This window comes from Calonectris borealis, chromosome 7, assembly GCF_964195595.1.
Source record: "Calonectris borealis chromosome 7, bCalBor7.hap1.2, whole genome shotgun sequence".
Classification (NCBI taxonomy): domain Eukaryota; kingdom Metazoa; phylum Chordata; class Aves; order Procellariiformes; family Procellariidae; genus Calonectris; species Calonectris borealis.
In genome coordinates, this window is record NC_134318.1 from 20,999,605 (window position 1) to 21,019,028 (window position 19,424).

Consider the following 19,424-nt stretch of genomic DNA (forward strand, 5'->3'; position numbering starts at 1 on the left):
GGCCGGGCCGCCGCCGAGTGGCGCTTCACCCGGTGCGGCGCCGGCCCGCCCCGCTCCGGGCCCGGGAACCACCGATCCCTGAGCGCCGCCACCTCTGCAAAGTAAGAGGGATACCGGGACTCAGTCAGCCCCCTACACACCCGAAATTATTCCTAGCTACGCCCTGGCTTCGGGCCGGGTCTGGGGACAGCTCTACGGGCTGCCTCCCAACGAGGGGGTTAAACACAGCGGAGACCCCTCGCCCCTTCTGCGACGGGACACCAGGGTATGCCGCCTGCTCTCCGAAGCGCCCCACCCCAATGCTGCCCTGGCCTGAGGGAATGAGAAATGGCGGTGTCGAAACCGGACCAGACCAAACTGGACTGGGCTGACTCCCCCACACCTCTCGCGAGAGGAGGCGCCCTCCGCCGCCGGCGCGGCCCGCGGCTCTCGCGGGAAGATGGCGCCTCTCGCGAGAGGCGGTTGCCGCGGCTCCCCGTAGCTATAGCAGCGGGGTATGAAGGCGGCCGAGGGGAGGGGATGCTGCGTGCCGCGGCGGGACGCGACGCCGACAGGTAGGGACTCACCGCACCGCCGCCCCGGGGAGGGGCTGGGGCCCCCCGCCGCCGCCGCCGCCGCCGCCGCCGCCGCCGCTCTCGCCCCCTCCCTCAGCGGCACCCCGCTGCGACTGCCCAGAGCCGTCCTGACCCTCGCGGCGCAGGGACGGGAGGGGTCGCTCCCCTCAGCGGCCCGGGCGGGCTGGGTGAAGGGCCGGGGCAGTTTGTAGCGCGATGCCGGCAGCGACCGGGTCCCTGTGGGGCGCTGCGGGAACCCCGGGTCCACCGCTCTCGGGAATACTTGGGATTTCTTTCTTCCTGTCCCGTCCCCTCAGGAAGAAAACCCAAACCAGCCGTTAACAGGTTGCTTGTTCCATGAGCCTGGAGACCCACCAGTGACCCCTCCCAGCTCTGTGAGACAGTGCAGCCCCGTATGCCCGCATGGCCTGGCCTCTGCTGGTGGCGGGGCAGCCAGCCCACGCGTGGGTGGGCTGCGGTCAGCGGGGTTTCTGTGCTGAGGCTCAGCCGTGCCCCCGGGGCCTGACCTCCGGCCTAACTGTGAGTGAAGGGTCCCCTCTGCATGCGTGCAGCTGGTCAGCTTTAGAAGAGGGAAGGGGTAGCAGGTACAAGAAAAAGAGGATGCTGGAGGCTAAAAAGGTCTTTTATCAGCAGGGATCTTTTAAATTTATATCACTGACATTGTATTATGTTGGTTAATAACTCAGACGTGATCAACTGCCACTAAAAGTTAAACTTGCATAGAAGCTGTTGGTTAGAAGAAGCTGCTCAGTTACAGTATTATGTTTACTATGATGGTCCAAGGTAAGCAAAAGCATGTGCTTTTTTTTTTTTCATTAAAAAAAAAGCAGAAGCTGTTTGCTTTTCCACGATCTGATTTCGCTTGAAACCCTTCGTTCAGTAGGAGGATTATGAGTGAGGATTTGTGAGGATTACAGCCCTAAATAGAAACCATAACAATATACACCTGCTTTCAAAAAGTTGCAGACACAATGGCTTTCTGGTCTTTCAGCTGAGTGAAGTTGTTGTGAGTATTGTAGTGGCTGATCGTGCGTGTGAAAAGAATTCAAAGGGCTTTTCAGATTTCAGAACAAATTCTGAGTGTTATAATCATGGAAGAAATATGCATGTGAAATGGGAGGAAAAATAGTTGTGTAACTTCTCATGGAGTTTGAAAGAAAGAAATGTGTACTGAAAACAAACCTCTCTAAGCTTGTGCTACTCCTCAGACTTGAAAAAGAAAATCTACGACTGAAAGATTTTGTGCTGCAATATACTTGACATTGCATAGCAGCTTTGGAAAACAATAGCAACAATAGCAATTGCAATAATAGATAGTCTTGTGTTTGTTTTCAGAGGGAAAGAAATTACTGCTGTGTGGACAACTAAACTAGTGAGGTAATACATAACTTTAACATGACAGCTTTTAAAAATAATTACCAAAAATGTATTATGGGCTAAAAAAAATTTGAATGAGTCTGTTGAAATCTGTTCTCATTCAGGAAGTGATAGAAATAATGATAATTTAACTAGACAGGATACTCTTTAAATTCTATTCCAGCACCTAATCAAGAGTATATCTAATCAAGCATGCTGCATATCATTCAGATTGAAGTAAATAGGAGCCTTTTCTTTTTTCTTTTTTTTTTTTTTTTTTTTTAATTTCCTCAGCTGGGTGATGCCAGCCAGGAAGCCTTTTACCACAGTGTTCTTGGGGTGGGGTGAGGGGGAAGGGTGTGCTTGATTTGTCCGGTACAGACAAACTTACTTACAGTTATCTCAGAGAATTTAGAAATTTTGCTTTCTTTATGCTAGTGAAGCTGTAAAAGGATTTCGGTTCATTTCTTTCAGTCATTGCAGGTAAAAATTATGTCACTTCTCTCTGTTCTGGGTTAGCAGTCTATTTTGAGACTGTAGTCACGAGTTCATTAAAAAGGATAATGGGAATGTAAATCCTTCTTTATCCAGTCCTGGTGATGTTATTAGGCATTAAGCCTTCTTATGCGAATTTTCATGGAGAGTACATAGAAGAGAAAGTGTGTTTATTTCCCAGTCTGTGGAGCTTCAAAAACCTTGTCACCTAGAGATGAAAGAATAGCGGCAGAGCTCTTAGATATCACATTATTGTAGTTATAGTAGGTTCTGCCCACACTAACCAGAATTTAGCCACCATTGTGTTTGAGCGCTCTATAAATATATCTATATAAAGAACAGTTGCGGCTGTCCCGAATAACTTTTGGTGCAACTATGCAAAATGCAGCAGGTGATACAAAAAGGAAACTGAGGTAGGAGGATGAAATAAAAATAAAAAATTATTTTTTAAAATCTGCTTACCTTACTGTTCAGAACCAATAAAAGTATAAGTCTTATAATAAACATGCCTATTGGCACCTGTAGAACTTATTAGTCTCTTCATTTTTCTCATGCAACCTGAAATTTAAATCCCTTACACATCTTTCAGTTTCCTAACATATGTTCCACCCACATTTATTCAAACAATTTATTTTAATTTGTTCTCTGAAATACTCCACTTCTTGCCTTTGTCTAAACTTTGCCTTTTAATTTCTTTCTTTTCTATCAAGTGGCTGCAGTCACCATTCCAAAGTTATTGTGTATTTCTGTCGCTGAAGGTCATTCCCTAGCAGAGATATGCAGTGTTTGATGGCAGAGAGGAGCAGCAAGAAATCTTGTTACTGACTGTCAAGAAATTTTGATCATCTTGCACGGATCTCTCTATTGTTCCTGTTAAGTGCAAGTTAAGCAATAGGCAGTCTTTAGTCTTTAATATTTTGCCTTCATCTGTAGGCAACCCTCTTTCCTAGGCTTGCACCCTGTGTATAAGACTGCTAGGAGGAACTCTCCCCTAGCTGCAGCCTGAATAGTTTCTAAGGCAAGTGACACAATAGATAGGTCTCTTATCCTGTCTCTTGACATGCAAGTTTAGCATGCAGTTTATTCGTTCTTTTCTCTCTGTTATGGCACTTGATGCATGAGATTTCCGGTTCTATGACCTGAGAAAGTTAAAAGGTTTGGGTGGATCTCACCAACCACTGTCAATGGGACACAGGACTAGCGTTTGGCCAAATTAGGCTATCACTTGGCTATGCTACTCTGATTTTATAGCAGTAGACTACATGCCAGCTCCATCATTCAGCTTGCTGAACTTATGTGCAATCATTCAGTTAGGAAGTTAACCTATCATGGCTTTCCTAAAGTTACAGTAAGTGTTCTATTTCTGGAGTTGTTGGAAAAGGAAGGAAAAACTTCAGTATGTCATCAACACCTTAGTAAAAACCAAGGAACCGGCAAGGAAGGCAGGAGGCTCTTACTTAAGTTATTTTTTCCACACTTCCCAAGATTTGTGAGCTGTATGCATTCTGTTGTAGTCTTAAATGTTAGAAGTAATGTTTTGTGTTCATAGAGTATAAAACTTCCAGTAGATTTTGTTGTCTAGTGCCCTAAATATATGAAGTAAAGGTGATCTTAAAGCTACTATTTTAAAACTTGGTGTCTCTATTCACTTCTGTAGCAATTATCATTTGCTAAAATGGATAACTGTGGTACCTGCAGAGAGCTTGCTATGATTATTGCCAAACTATTAAGAGGCAAAGGAAGAGGCTAGACTTACGGTTTTGAGGCTTAAAACCATTTTTGTTCGAATTACGAAAGCACCCAGAAAGTTATCTGCTGTTATGGACTAATCTGTACATTTCTGTCTAACATAGCTGTGAAGAAATAGTGTAAAAACATAACTTGTAAATAAATCCTTTTCTGAATTAAACCCACCTGCAGGAAATACAATTCTTATGTGTTGCTGCTACAAGTGTTGTTTAAACATTTTGGCTACAAATACATCATAACAAAATGGATATTAAATTTGATATTCCTTTTATAGAACACTGTGACCGTTTTCTTCAAAACTTTCAGCCTTATGAAATGCATCTTTGAATAAGATATCCAAAGAAATCTTTAAGCAGCATTGTGAAATTTCAGTTTTTAAACCTGCATATTGGTGTCTCTCCTTTCTTGTCTTCTTTGTTTAGTAATAAAAAACCTGAAAGCTTTGTACTGGTACAGAGGTAATTATAATTGGCTATCTGAGAGGCAGATGTAATCTTTATGTGCTATGTTACTGGTGGTGTAACTTTCAGTGTTCCTCTGGCACTCTCCCTAGGTCCTGGAGATGGTGCCCGAAAAGAAGAGATTACTTCTGTTTCTTTTCAATTTTTTGTTACTTTGCTGGGGTGCAAATTGTAATGGTGAATTTTGAGTTTGATGGGAACTGGACTGAGCCTGACAAAACAATTTGCAAAGACTAGAGCTGTCAGATGATAATAGCTTGCCTTCATTACCGACCAGTTTAGATTGGAACCAATGACCTAGAGGTGAAATGCTCAGTATTGCATTACCAATCCTCTGATCTATCCATATGTTCTCTTGTTTAAAGTCCCTGTAGTCCTCTTAAACAGAACATGCGGTAAATATTGAGCATCGTTTGCACTTGTGAATACTAGAACAGTGTCCATTCCAGTTGTCTGCTGTGCGTGTGAGGACACTGAAGTTAAATATAGCAACAATTCCTTACACTGTCTGGCTTTTCATGAGAAACGGTCATGCAAATCCAACCATATGGCAAGACCCAGCATTATCTTAAAACCATTAACGAAGACCCTATTGCTACTATTAACAGGAAAATGAATCCACAGCTCTAAGTAGCATACTGGGACTTATTAATAACCTCAGGCTGCTGCTAAGAAAATGAACTTAAATGAAATATCATTATGAGCTGAGTCATCCCACCAACACTTCTGCATGTTGTATCCAGGTTTGTATGTATCTACGGAAGCCTTTTCAGAGTATGTTATTGTTATTACATGTCTACTTTGTTTTTCATTGAGTATCTTGATTGTGCTCAATGCTGTAAAAAGCATAATGGAAAATTACTTCCATGGATTTAATAAAATAGATTCAACAAAATATTTGAAATACGGACATAGGAGTGCATCATCCATTTTCCCGTTCATTCTGAGATAAGATCTTTCTAGGCAACCTACTTAACAGGTTGAGGTCAACAAATGTAAATACTTGTCCAAGTTATTCTCACTTTATAAGGCTATTAAACCAAGTTACTGTCTGCAGGTCATAGTTTTTGTGAGCTGCAGAAATAATAACATTTACATTTGTATGTATTTGGATTGTCTTATTATCTCCTTATCCCTTCTCCTCCAATCCTTAATTCCATTCTCTTCCATAACAAGGGACAGTGCTGTGGGTAGTCTGTTCTGATTGACCTGCTGCCAAATCAAATGTGTAAGAGGTGAATTTTCTTAGTTCCCCCTCATTGAAAGTGCAAATTGGGTCTTTTTCCTCTACCTGACCATCAATTTTCATGTAGGAACATAATTATTTTTGAGATCTCTATTTTTTTAAATTTCAAAAGGTTGGAAATTGGCTAACTGATTCAAAAAGTGTAGGAAGAAAACTGATTTTGGTCAGATGCTTCCGCGGGCAATAAAAATAATTTGCTGCCTAGTTACTAATGAAATGAGGCTTATGATCATGCTCTCTGATGTGTCCTTGGTCCCATTTGTTTTCTCCCCCTTTTTCAGTTAGAGCATCCCATTTAGAGCAGTATCTTCCTTTTTTGCATAGCATTTCTGGTAGACTAGATGTGAATCGTATTTGTTTTGTCATTTTTTCCCACCCTTTGACTGTACTGCACTCATTTCCCAGGGGTTCTGTCATTAAAAGCAAAGTGTCTGAATCCTTGGGGGTTTTTTGAGAATTGGAGAAATCAGGTTTTTAAAACTCATAGATATAAATTGTGAATGCTTCCTTCCTTATTTTGAACATCTCTCCAAGCCTGAAACGATGCCATTTTATGTTGCAGATAAGACTTCACTGAACTGTGGTTGGCTGTAAAAGTGTGGCAGGACAAAACCCTGGTGATATTTTGCTTAATTATTTTGCAATAGGCCCTGGCTTGTTACATTCTGCCATAATTGATTTGATGCGTGGATTTGGTCAAGCTTGCAGTCCTTGAATTTGGAGGCTAGAAGCCTGGCTTTTGGAATTACTTTACCCGTCGTCTTTTACAGCTCTGAAAATTCAGACAGTTAAAGCTCAGCTGCTTTCCCATCCTGTTTAAATTAGAACAGTGAATGTGGGTTTATTGTAGACATCTATTTTTAAAATGTAGTCAAGCTTACAAAATGGTATAAACACTTCTTGGCACAAGGGTAGGTTTTTATAAGTATATACATTGCAAATAAACAGTAAGTAATTGCTGGTTCAAAGGTTATTAATGCTAAAGGCAGAAGCAGGTAGGATGAACTGTAATAAATAATAATCACATATTAGTGTCATGTCTAGAATTCTTCTTTGTCTTGTCTAGAATTCTTTTTTATGGTACAGTTTGGCTCACCAAAATTTATACAGAAGTACACACTGTATACTGTGGAGGGGGGGAACAGTTCACTTATAAGAAACCTGTAAGGAATCAAAGGGAAGCTAGCTTTCCCCCCCGCCCTATCTGCATAAAACTTGTTTTGGCATTTTACACTCTTGAGTAAAGACCAGCTAGCTTGCTCATTTCTAATACTTGGTAAAATGTAAATCAGTATTTGTAGTAGATAATGTTTGGAGCATGTAATTCTTATGTTTTTATTTAAAAAAAAAGAGGTATGTGATTTATTACATTTTGACTTTTGAAAATAATGAATGGACTAAAAATATGTAAGAGTGATTCAGACGTGGGAGCCTGTTTGAAGAGGAGGAATCTTCTGTAAGTATTTCCACAAAATGTTAAAATAAATGTTTTCTGGGAAATAGTCAATCAGTAAAGTGTGTCACAATGCAGAGGACAGCAAAAGACTTTCTGATCCTCCAGCTGGTATTCCCAGTAGAATGAACTTATAAATGGATCAATAAACAACAGCTAATGCATCTCAGCGCATCGGTACATGAGCTGTACTGGGACATAGAAACAGGTTAATGACCTCACTAGATCTGCATGTTATTCAAGAAAATGGGTCATGGTGGGGGAAAGGAAGGGAAAACTAAAAAAAAAAAAAAAAGTGTTGATTATATACTCTGCCTGTTCTCTAAAACTTTTCCATTATACTGTACCTCAGGCATGCTAATAAATAGACAGCAAAGCTTCATAAAACTTGTGATTAGTAAACTGCAGCATCCTCTGTCATGTCTATTATGGACATTGTTATGCACAACAAATCTATGCAGTACTTATATTGTAATAGATGATATCTGGGGAGTTTATGTAAATACTTTTGAAGTGTGTTAAAAAAGGCATTGCCAACAAAAACTTTAGGATCCTTTGATTGTGGATACTTGATAGATTTTAAATATAGATTTATTTATTTTTCTCAAAGAGAACTAGGAAAGAATGCTGCAGTGTGAGCTTGGCAGTGCTGCAGGATGAACAACAGTTTTCATTGAAAGTGCTGTTTTAAGGTGCTTCTAATTTGTTTAAATTCTTGAAGCTGGATAACTTCCACAAATTTTTCAGGGAAGCTTTTTAAAACATAGTTTTAGACATTTCACTTAAAATTCATTGTTTCAGGAGAGGATAGGCAAGAAGAGAATATAACTTCCTTGTTAGCAAAAAGGTATTTATATTATCTTCTCCTTTTAGATAGCTGGGTTTAAGAGTGTAGGTTTGATATGGAAATAGCCATCTTTTGAGAAGAAATACCTTCTGTTGTGCAAGTGTATTTTCTTAAAGTGTTCTTCCTTTTTGGGAGAGAGAGAAAGGTAGTTTAATTAATATAGTAATGTATTTCTTCAATCAGTCCATTTACTGTTGTTAATAATAAGCAGCAGTCATATTCAGCAGTATAATTATCACATAAATTAAGCTGTTTACCACTTCTCCATTGTGTTTTTCTCTGTTCACTTTTTGCTTGTGATAGGTTCTCCTCTGCCTATTTGCTGTTATGACAGCTGCAGCCTGGAAACGTATCTGGGCAATTCCCTGTACTTCATTCTTGCTCTGGTAGGAACCGGCAGTGTTCACAGATAGAAAACGGTAGAGTCTTGTCATATTTACCAGAACAGAGAGCTTCTCAGGATTAAGGATAAAGAGTGACATTTTCAAGTTGAAGTTTCTTTTTCTGACTGTGTAGCTCTGGGAACATTTCTAGGCAGAAGCAGCAGTACTAGCAAGATCGTATTTTTCAGGATTATTCTGCAAAGGAGTATGTGAGGCTCTGGGAGAGAAAAGGTGGAAAATGCTGTCTCATGCCCAACTGAATTGCTTGATTCTGCTGTGAAAAATATTACTTCAAGTATCAGTTACAAAATTATATTGTTTTTTTCCTCTGATAAGGAGTGTATGTACTGTTTGCACAGGAGTTAGGATTGATATGTAATTTTTCAATAAATTTTAACCTTTGAGATATTTTATCTCATGTATGCATAGTAAATAAAAAAATATATGTAAAATTGTTTGAACAGGATTCCAAAGCCTAAAATAAGATTTCTAATTAATCCACAACTCTTTAAACATGTTTGGATGGTTTTTTGTTTGGATTTTCACAGCAGAAAACATTAAATACTAATTTGTTTTAGTATTGTTTTACTTCAAATTTAGCTGTCTCTGGTAGGTCTGAAAATGGTTATGCTAGCTGTAGTGCTTCTTTCCTCATGTCTCTACCCCGCCGTTTTATTTTGATGGTATCAATAAAGAAGGTGCAACAATATTCCAGGCTGTTCATAGACTTACCTTCCATTTCTTATTCCAGCTTGTCTAGAATTCATTTGAGTAATGACATGAATGCTAAATGCTGGGGCCATATTGTTATCCAAAGATGTGAATGAATTATGATATTCCTCTTGTCTGTAATTGCGAATGGCCTTGAGTATTAATAACACTCAAATTTTGATACTTACTTCAATAAAACAATAGAAATGCTGTTCTTGAGGTAAGCTCTGAGAATTTTCAATGGCAATTCCTTGTTTTCTACATACTAAATTTTCACTACTTCCGTGTGATGCCAGCCTATTGAGCTGATATGGGAGTGCCAATAGGTCTCTGTTTTATATAGGACATAATAATGTCTTCATTTGTCCAGTCATACTAATGTTCTCATTTGGCTTGTGAAAATCACTCATAAATAAGCAGTAGAAACTTTCATAAGGAAGCATGTGAAGTATGTTACGGATTTATGGACATAAATTAAAACAAGAGAGGTTTCAACTGGTTGCAAGGAAGACTCTTTTTTTTTCTCCATTAGGACAGTCATGCATTTGAATGAGGGGCTATACAGTCTCCATCCTTAGGGGATTTCAAGACCCAACTGGATAAAGCCCTCAGTTACCTGATCTGACCCCTTGGTCATGCTTTCAGCATGAGGTTAGACTAGAGACCTCCATTGGGGTGCTTTCTAGCCTCAGTTATTCTGTGATTCTGATTTATTTGTTGATCACACTCCTCCTCTTCAGCATTCTTTGTTCTTAACTGCATGAACTGATCATTTGGAGTGCTCAATAAATTCCTTCAGTAAGAATGGCATCACATGAGACTGAAGAATTAGAGGTACCAGCTCAGGAAGAAAAGGAGTGTAGAGAAATTGCTGTCCAACTGTTCTGAGAAGTGGCTGAGGCCATGGACAGATTAACTCCTGCTCTGAAGAATATTTCTGTGAAGATTTAGTATAGATCAAGCCATTTTCCTAAGAGGACTTAACCAAACTATGAAGTTCTATGTTCTAAATTTTAATAAATTATGGAGGAACTTGACTAAGAAAACATTAATTTTTGTACAAGAAGTAGAGGATTCTGACACATACTACAAAATATTCAGAACAAATTCTAGCTGTTGGTATGGTATAGCATAACTTAGATATAATGCACAGAAGAAGAATTAGAGCAAGGGAGCCAGCACACTCTTTCTCCTAATAAAACTGAGACAAAACTTCAGACCTACCGGGGTAGTTTAGCATGGCTTTTAAGCAGGAAGGCACTGTATAATGTGCCTGTTGCTGAGCTTGTTACTTCAACTAAACTTGGTTTTGTGGGGTTTTGTTTTGTTTTTTTTTTTTTTTTGTTACTGATATAAACAAAGACAGAAAGAGGCCAAAAATAAATTTTGTTTAATTGCAATCAACTGTTAAGCAGACTGAACTGCGTAAATGTTTTTAAAAGAATAGCATTGTCAATTACTTTTCAGTCTTTTAGAAGAAAGAAAAGATGCATTTAGATTCTCAAAAAAATTCTCCTGAAGAGATTTTATTTTTACTGTATAAAAAATCCTTTTGTCTTCAGAGTCAGAGTTATGTCATGAGAAAGGAAAAATTATGGAAACTACCATAATTTATGCCTGTATAGTATAATTAGTATAGTTTTATGAAGACATTAATACCTGCTTAAAAAAAAAAAATTTTATTTCTCTATTTAGTAGTAATATTTTCTTAATGAAACTAGTCCTAGACTTAACTGAGGTCAGTTTTGTTTTAAATACCCATTTTACATTTCAGTGTTATCCTTTGGTGTTGGAGGAAGATCAAATACTTGATTTTCATTTACATATTTTTAAGAGGAGCTCCAGGTTCAGGGCCTGACTACCACAGGACAGCCGCTGGTGCTGCGTAGTGGTGTTCTGCATGGCTGCTCCAGTTTGCCAAATTACTTTGATATGAGGTAGGTGCTGGCGATGCTTTCTAGTGTGAATGCCCAAGTGAGATCCAGCTGCTTGTTTTGGACTGCACACAGTTGGTAACAACTGAAAAGCAGTTCAAGAAATAGCTGGCCCCTCACTTTCCCCCACAACGATCTTGTATCTGTCCTGCCCCATGATGACTGTAGGCAATAAATAGAATTTTAGCATGTAAATTAATGTTCGAATTTTCCTTCCTCTGCCCGTTGCCATTATTTAGGGGTGTAGTCATGCAGTTTTAATTCTACGAACATTCTTTGTTCTTAAAAAAAACCAAAAAACCCAACAACTACTGAACACAAAGGAAAGTGGCATCAAATGAAATGAAGGGTCTTCCATTCCCCCCTTTTTTATGAGTATTAACTTGTTTGGTTATTTTGGGTTTTTTAATTTGTTTATTTTTTTCTTTGTCGGAGTGGGGAGAAGTTGCCTTAGCTGCTTACCAAAGGAATTTCCGTTGACTGGTAATATTATCACATTAGTGAGAAGCAGTGATGATGATTTTTAGTCTGTGAAGGACTGGTGAAGGCCAGCTCTGGGCCGCTCTGAAGAGGTTGTGGAAAAACTCTTGATCTTCAGGAGGGTGATAAACCCTCAGTCCCTTTTAATGAAAACCAGGATTTTACCTTATCATCCATAGGTGCCCTAGCTCAGGGGAGCATGAAGGCTCTCGGTTACTAGTTCCGTCTTTAATAGTGCTGTCCTTAATCCTTCATCTCGCAAGCAGTTTACCTCCTCAGAAGGAAAAGAAACAGTAGCACAATGTACTCCTTGAACAAAAAGCATGTTTGCAACAGTAGCTGATACATAGGACTTTGCATTACTCTACAGAGCATTTATCTTCTGTCCATGCATTTCTGGAAAAACATTCTTTTTGGTTTTCCCGTCAGCTTTCACAGACGATTTTATTATTGATCTTGTAAAAACATAATAATACTAATGGAGTACTACACATATCAGTCTAGACAATGCTAATAATTTGAATTCTGGCTTTTGAAACATGGACACAACTTTCTGTATTAGTAAGAACTTTCTGGAAAAGCTAATGGTCAAACAGGTGTATGCATAATTTTTTTTTTCTCCTCTCTGGGCTTTACAAAATAAATGACACACTGCAAAGTCTAATTACTTAATAGTTCCGTCAAGTGTTCAGCACTATTTGCAGGGGATAATTATATAAATGATTTTAGAGAGGGAAAACAATATTCTTCTGCCTCAATAGCATTCACTTAAACGTCTTGATTTCTGAATCTGAGGGCAGAGGGGGAAGCATGTGTATGTGTTTGCCTGTGATCTGCACGTTCCTTGGGAAGTGCAATGCCAAATCCAATGCCTGCCTCTAAGCTTACTCGGACTTAATGTCACAACTTGTTTATCTTCTTGCCCTGTTGGCAGATTGAGATCTTTGAAATCATGATTTTGAAAATTAGAAGTTGGAATAAGAAAAGTATATCACTGCCAAAAATCCATTTGACATTTTTATGAAGAAACCTATCTCCCTGGAGGAAATATCAGCATCTTTGTGTAGTTTCAGGGCAAAATTGCTCTGGAGATTCTTTAGTCGTTAGGGAAATTTCTCCTATGTTGCACTAGGATTTTATCAGTGTATACTGGTACTGCAGAAATTATTTGGAATTTAGACTAGGATAATGTAGAGCAGCATTTGTCGTCTTTTTAATGATGTCTGCTCTCCTGATTCCACAACTGGAGTAACCTCTCTCTTGCAGACAGAGTTTCTCCCAGGAGAGAATTTCTGTGACTTTGGTAGCTGTTGCTGCCTTAGGCAGTAACCTAGGATTGGAAATACAGACATTTTTAGGGCTGAAATCAGTCCTGTTTTCTTATGCTGTTTAAATTTCAGCCTTGTCAATCTTTTATTCCTATTGAATGAAGTAACAGGAAAATATGTTTGCTGGGACCTTCAGATTTCTGGATGCAGCCAGGATGCCAGCATTGAAAGCTTTGTGTTATGAATGACATAGGTTTTATATGTCACTTGACTGCATATTTAGTCATGTTTTGATCAGAAATATAACTCTGCCTAGTAGAACAGATAATCAGGTAGAATTGCTAGGCAAAGTATCAGCATGCGTTTTTGAAATGGTGTAAATTTGCAACATGTACTAATAAAAAGCAACAATATCTATTATGTAAGTAATTGGGAAATAAATGGATGTACTTTGCATGCTTACACTTTATGCAAGATCTACCTCTTTTATACAATGACACTGCTCGCTTACTTAGCTCTTTCAGATCCTTTGCAGTTAGGAGAAGAAAAATACAGAGGAAAATATGGAAGAGCTTGAGTTTGTGTTTTGGTTTCAAACATTTGTGAGCCTTAGTACTGAATTGGCTTATCACATTTGGTCTTCCTGGCCTTCTCAGTGAAAAACATGAGCGCTACCATACTGAGTTAGACTGAGAATCTGCTTAGCCCAGTTTCTTATTCTGGTGGTAATTGGTGAGGGGGTGCTCTGTTTGGCATTCTCCTCCAGCTCACACATTTTACATTTCTGAATCTTTTAACTTTTGCCACCCCATTATTTTCATTGATTGCTCCCCAGAATCACTTGGTTTTTCAGCTTAATGGGGTTCTCCCCTCCTCCTTGCCCTCAATTTTATGGCAGGGTTGTAGGTGGTCATTCTTTTAGTTTAGGCTTATACCTGTTGCTACCAGGGTTCATGTATTTGGACCTCCTTTATGGTCTTTTCTGTGTTGGTAGACACGTAGCTGACAACAGGGAGAATGGTTAATAAAGGAAGGAACTTTGCTTGGTGCCCCTCTGTGGTTGACTCATTTAAAATTTGTTCTTTGAGTTGACTTTTTCTTATTCTTTGTCCCCAACAATCAATCGGTAATTAGTTGTCTTAATTTTTATGGCTTTTTATTTGTTCCGTGTTGTTTTTTTGTTATGTGGTCTTTTTGTTTGGTGTGGGATTTGGGTTTTTGGGGTTTTTTTTGTTTTTTTTTTTTTTAAATTTGTTTTGGCTTTGTTTTTTTAGGAAGGGCTTTTGGCTAGGGCTACATAGCTTCTATTGGTGAAGCAGTGCCAACTGTGGCCTAAAGAAAATGCATAGAGAAAGATTATGAAAAAACAAGGCACATCTAAGATGTGTCTTCCCTTTTATCTTTCTGACTGTCAGTAGTTTAGGGGTATCCTGAACTGGATCTAGATAATAATCTGTAGTTGCCTCTGATTGACCTGTCCTCTGTTAATAAGTCTAGTCTTTTTGAACCAAATTGTATTTTGACATAGACAACATTCTGCGGTAGGGAATTCCACAATTTATGTGATGTATAGTAAATTTGTATCTCTATATTTGTTTTTAAACCTCTTACCTCAAAATTTCTTTGCTTTCCAGATTATAGTATTGTAAAATAATGCATAATCACTTGTGATATAAAGACTTCTACTGCAGTCCCCTTATTCCCTTCCTAACTACCTACTCTTGTTGTCTTTTTTTGCTGTATCTTTTGCGGTACTACCTTAATATTTCAGGGATGTGGTGGCAGGAATTATATATAAGAGTCAAGCTTTAGAAGCACAATGGATTTATGCATATAATACCTGTTAATTTTATGTGCCCCAGGAAGATCTCAGTGCAGTCTGTGTACAGGACCATGTGGTCTACAGTCCTCGATACACACAAATCTTTTAGCACTTTTATCCAAAGTGTTTGACTGCAGCTTTTTTCTTTGTGGGGGAAGTTAGCCCTTGCTGGGAGTTTATTTGTGTTTAATGATCCCATTGTGTTCTATGCAATTGCACAGCTTTCTAGGTTGCTTCTGGAAGGTGTTTTTAGTAAGACAGTATGTTGTCTAGCTTCTTTTGTCTTTGCCCTGGCTCTAGATTAATTCTTGCTGTGCCCAATTAAGCGGGAATAACAAACATCTGTGTCTGCAGAAGTAATAATGTTGGCAAAAGCTGTGTGTACTCAGTACAATATAAGCACATTTTTAAACGGAGCTGTGGACATGATCTAATTTTTTAAAATGTAATCAGTTTAAACTTTGCAGTTTCAAAGTAGCCAAGTTTTAAGTTGCAAAGCTGTTGACCCATCAAAGGGGAAGTAAATATAAAGGAGAGCAGACTGGTGGGCTCAGTTTATTGGTAAATACTTAAGAAAGGAATTTGCAGAACTTTTTTGCTTCAATAATGTATTTAGGTTTAGCTTATCCATTCAAATAGTAACCGTTGGTGGGTTGATACTATGGAAAAGATGACAGCACTTAAAAATTTAGAGGAATGAGAACTGGGCTACCACAGCATTAGTTTCCGCTGGGTATTTGTTACATCAGCCTCCATTCCAGCCTTCCCTGTCAAGTTGTATGTAGCTGTTACCTAGGCTTAAATATGTTGGAATCAGGGTCAGTTGCTTTATATGGCACCACTCCCTTGCTTGTTGTGATGGATGTCCAGAAATAAGGCTTCCTCTGACAAGCATGGGGCTGAGGATTTATTTCTTGTCTTTGCTATGTAAGCAGTCAATATTCCTTTTACTGTTTGAAATTTCAGATTAATCTGAAATTGAACTCAGTTCTTAGCATGTTTTTCACCTTTTGGTTTTTTTTTTTTTTTAACCAGAATTCTGTTTTGAGTCTTTCAGTCCAGAGATTTTAACAAATTTACTTCGGCATGGTATCATAAGTAGCCAGAACGGATGGGGACAGAGGCTTGGCTTGTTAGCGCAGAATTTGGGTGTTCTGGCTGTTCCAGTGCTGTTGCATCCCCAGTTCAGTGAGAAGAGGAACCAGATCTTGCACTGTTTGTCTTCTTACAGAAATAGTTCTAAAATCTGTTATCGTCCTCTTGTGGGGGGCGGGGGAGGAAGTTCTTGGAGGATATGCAAAGTAGCATAATGAAACTACATTACAATGAATTCTTATGAGTTAGCAGATGATTTTGCTAATGTAACTTGTGTGCATATCTATACACAAGAGAAAGAAATTCAATTTAATTCAGAAGCTCACCTGCATAGTTCAGTCTTTCTCTGGACATAGATTAATCAGCAGTAATTATTGCTTGTTATGGGTCCTGACCATATAGACAGGATGCAACTGAGCTTGCAGCTAAAACTAAGCATAAACAAGCATTGTGAATACAGACTGTACTAACCATTCAAATTCTGTTAGAGAATTGTTAAACTAAATATGTATTTGGATTGAATTCCAGTGGGGTTGCAAATAGAGCATAGAAGCTAATCATGCAGCAGATAGTGATCTAGATATGTGAGAGCTCTTACTTCTTTCCAAGTTTAAAGATAATATTAGGAGCCTGCATCAATGTCATTTTTTATATCGATGGAAATAGCTGTGACATATGAAGCAGCAGTGCAAATCACATCTGCAAGGTATGCCTCTTACCATGTTAATTTTCCTAAACACATTAAGTTCTTGAGCTCTGAGTTGAAATGATTATGTTATGGGAGCTGTAGTAATTAATCTACTTCATGTAAAAGAAAATCAAACACAGTTGTTGTTTAATGTCTCTTTCAAAATATACTGAATGCCAGCCCACTTCAAATTGGCCAGTAAAACGCTATCTAATAGTGATTAGTATTAGTGTTCAATATTGCTAAGAGGATCAATAAAAAGAACAGTAACATTTGTAACATTCTTACTAGTTTCCAAAACATTAATCTTCTTTAAAGTGTGCCTATAGCAAAAAGCAAACAAACAACTCCCAAAATCCTACCAGTTGAAGCCTGAATATTTGTCCTTGTAAGTTACTTTGCCTCATCAGGAAAAATGTGATAAGCTGTAAATTAGTGACTGAGCAGTTGCAATGTAAATTTTCTTTTGTTAGTATATTGTCTGAGATTTCCCTTGAGTATATATAGTTAATTGACTAGTGGTTTATACTAACATGTTTTGCTTCTCAGGGTAATTGGACTAGAAGTGTATTAGTCAGTTAATGCAGTTCAGCTGATGGTCAGTATCTTGTTAAGTCATGATAAATCAGTGTTTTAGCCTCCTCCTGTGGTGGACAAAGCAGGGTATCTCTGGAATGGTACTTTTGTTTTTCTTCAAAAACATTAGTATTTGTACTATTAACTAGATAAAGTCAGATACTCCCCAAAAGCTAAGTATTAATTTACCATCTTAACCTACACAAGTAGTATTTTCATTCTTTTTCTTCTCATGTTAAACTTGTTAGATTTTGCTCTGCTATTTATAAAGTATTGTCATAAAATTATATGTGTCAGATGAATTTTGGATAATCTTAGGGGAACTAATTAATTTTAAAGATACTTTTACATCCTAACTATCCATTTTTATTAATTTACGATTGTATTACAATTGTATCATACTTCTTTTGGTCTCTGGTATTTATGGCAAGATGAAATTTTTCAATAAAGGGAAGGACTAGAAGGCTATGAGTATGCTTCGTGTACACAGAAGGTAATGAACAGTTTTCAGTTTTATGTAATCATTGTATGATTCTTGTGAAAGGGAAATAAACAAAATTTGGGTGCATGGTGAATACCCTACAATACACTTAAGAAAACTTAGGTATTAGGTATCTGGCAAAAATCAGCAGAGCTGCACTACAACTACTGATGGCTTTAAACTTTTTCTTCCTATTCTTTGTTGCTATTTTAAAATAATGAAATCAAACTTTTACATCTTGAACTGCTACATACGCATGTACTATAATAAGAGTCTATTATTATGTAGTTTAATTTTGGGCAATGACAGCAAGTAACTAACATTTCTAAATGTAATGGTGCAACAATGTAGAATGTACAGAAAGGTTGCTGGTTTTGTGGTCTGTGCTATCAGAGCAAGTACCCTGTGAGAGCCAGAGTATACGCAGGATCCTCTGTGTCAGGCTTAATCCTGTTTTTTATCTGCAATCCCTTATTCAGTATATGTGCATGAGTATGTGAACAAAGTACGTGACCCCCCCATCCAACCCAGCTCTATCTGCCTAGCTGGGAGTACAGAAACAGGTTTCATAATTGACACAGAAGTGACGCTAATATGCTGTAAACAATCTGCTAGTGTTGCTGTCTTATTGCAGATCTCCTCCGTATTACTGTTGAACTAGAAATGGCCTCCCCACTTAGAAGTACCCCTTCCTTCTCCTGGGGCCTTGTTGTGACCTTTCCGGGAGGGCTGCACAGCCTGCAGGCAGCACTGGAGCACTGCTGCCCGCTGAGCTGCCCTCACTGCAGTGTGCTTCTAGCTGCCAATATATGCATGGCTCTGTAATGTGGGGTTTATGATAGGCAGCACAATTTTGTAAGATGTACTTGAAGTAAGTACTATGAAAATATCCTCAAAACATTAGCAGAAGAGGAATATAAGTGAGCAGCAGTTAGCACAAGAAGGAAATAGAAAGCACAGAGGACATGTAAGATGGATGGCAAATCTGAAGCAAGCCTTTTGCATACTACTTAGTACTTGGGTAGGTTATTTATTAGGCTGGATCTGATGAAATTCATCCTTTGACATGTTAAAGGAAAAAAAAAAAGTGACCAAAGCTATCTCAGTACCTAGGTGCTATCTGAGATGCTGGAAGACTTGAAAATGAAAAGAAGAGGTGGAGGGAAAGGAGCCAGGAAATTATAGACTATTCCTCTCATCCTCCACGTTTTGAACAAATTCTTGCACAAAGTATAAGCCTCTGGGAGACAACAAGAACATGAGTCACAACCACCACGAATTTAGGAAGAGTAAATACTTATGGCAGTTTAATTTTCTTCTGTAACATGACAATAAGGCCTGTGAATTGACAAGAAAAGCGTGAATGTTAATATTTTCATGTTAGTGAGTTCTTTGGCACTGTTTCGTGCGATAATCTTACAAATAAGTGAAGAAACATGGCCTGAAAGAGACTATTTGTAGAGTAGGAAGGAGCAAGACTCATTGGATGACTCTGCCTAGTGGGTGGTTATTAATGATTGTCTGTCAAAATGAAATGGTTGTATTGAATGTGGATCCACCATGGTCTGTTGGGTCTGTACTCATTCTGCTTCACTTCAATCTTTTTGTTAATGACCTTGATGATAGAATAGAGAGTGTGCTTATGAAATTGATTCACTAAAAATGCCCCCAAAACTTGGAGGGAATGTATATACATAGGGCACAAGTTTAAGAGCACGAAATTATTTTGAGAAAATTGAGAAAATCTTAGGAGATAAATATGGACAGACTGAAGTTCTACACTTAACAGAAATAATGAAATACA

General features: G+C 38.5%; 1 protein-coding gene across 1 annotated transcript in view; it reads left to right on the top strand.

The window, feature by feature from the left end:
* Positions 1 to 431: 431 nt before the first annotated feature.
* The window catches only part of USP54 (ubiquitin specific peptidase 54), a 105,997-nt gene continuing 87,004 nt past the window's right edge, over positions 432 to 19,424 (top strand). The window contains exon 1 of the mRNA XM_075154464.1: positions 432 to 554. The gene's annotated coding sequence lies outside the window, so the exon portion shown is untranslated. The remainder of the gene's footprint in view (positions 555 to 19,424) is intronic.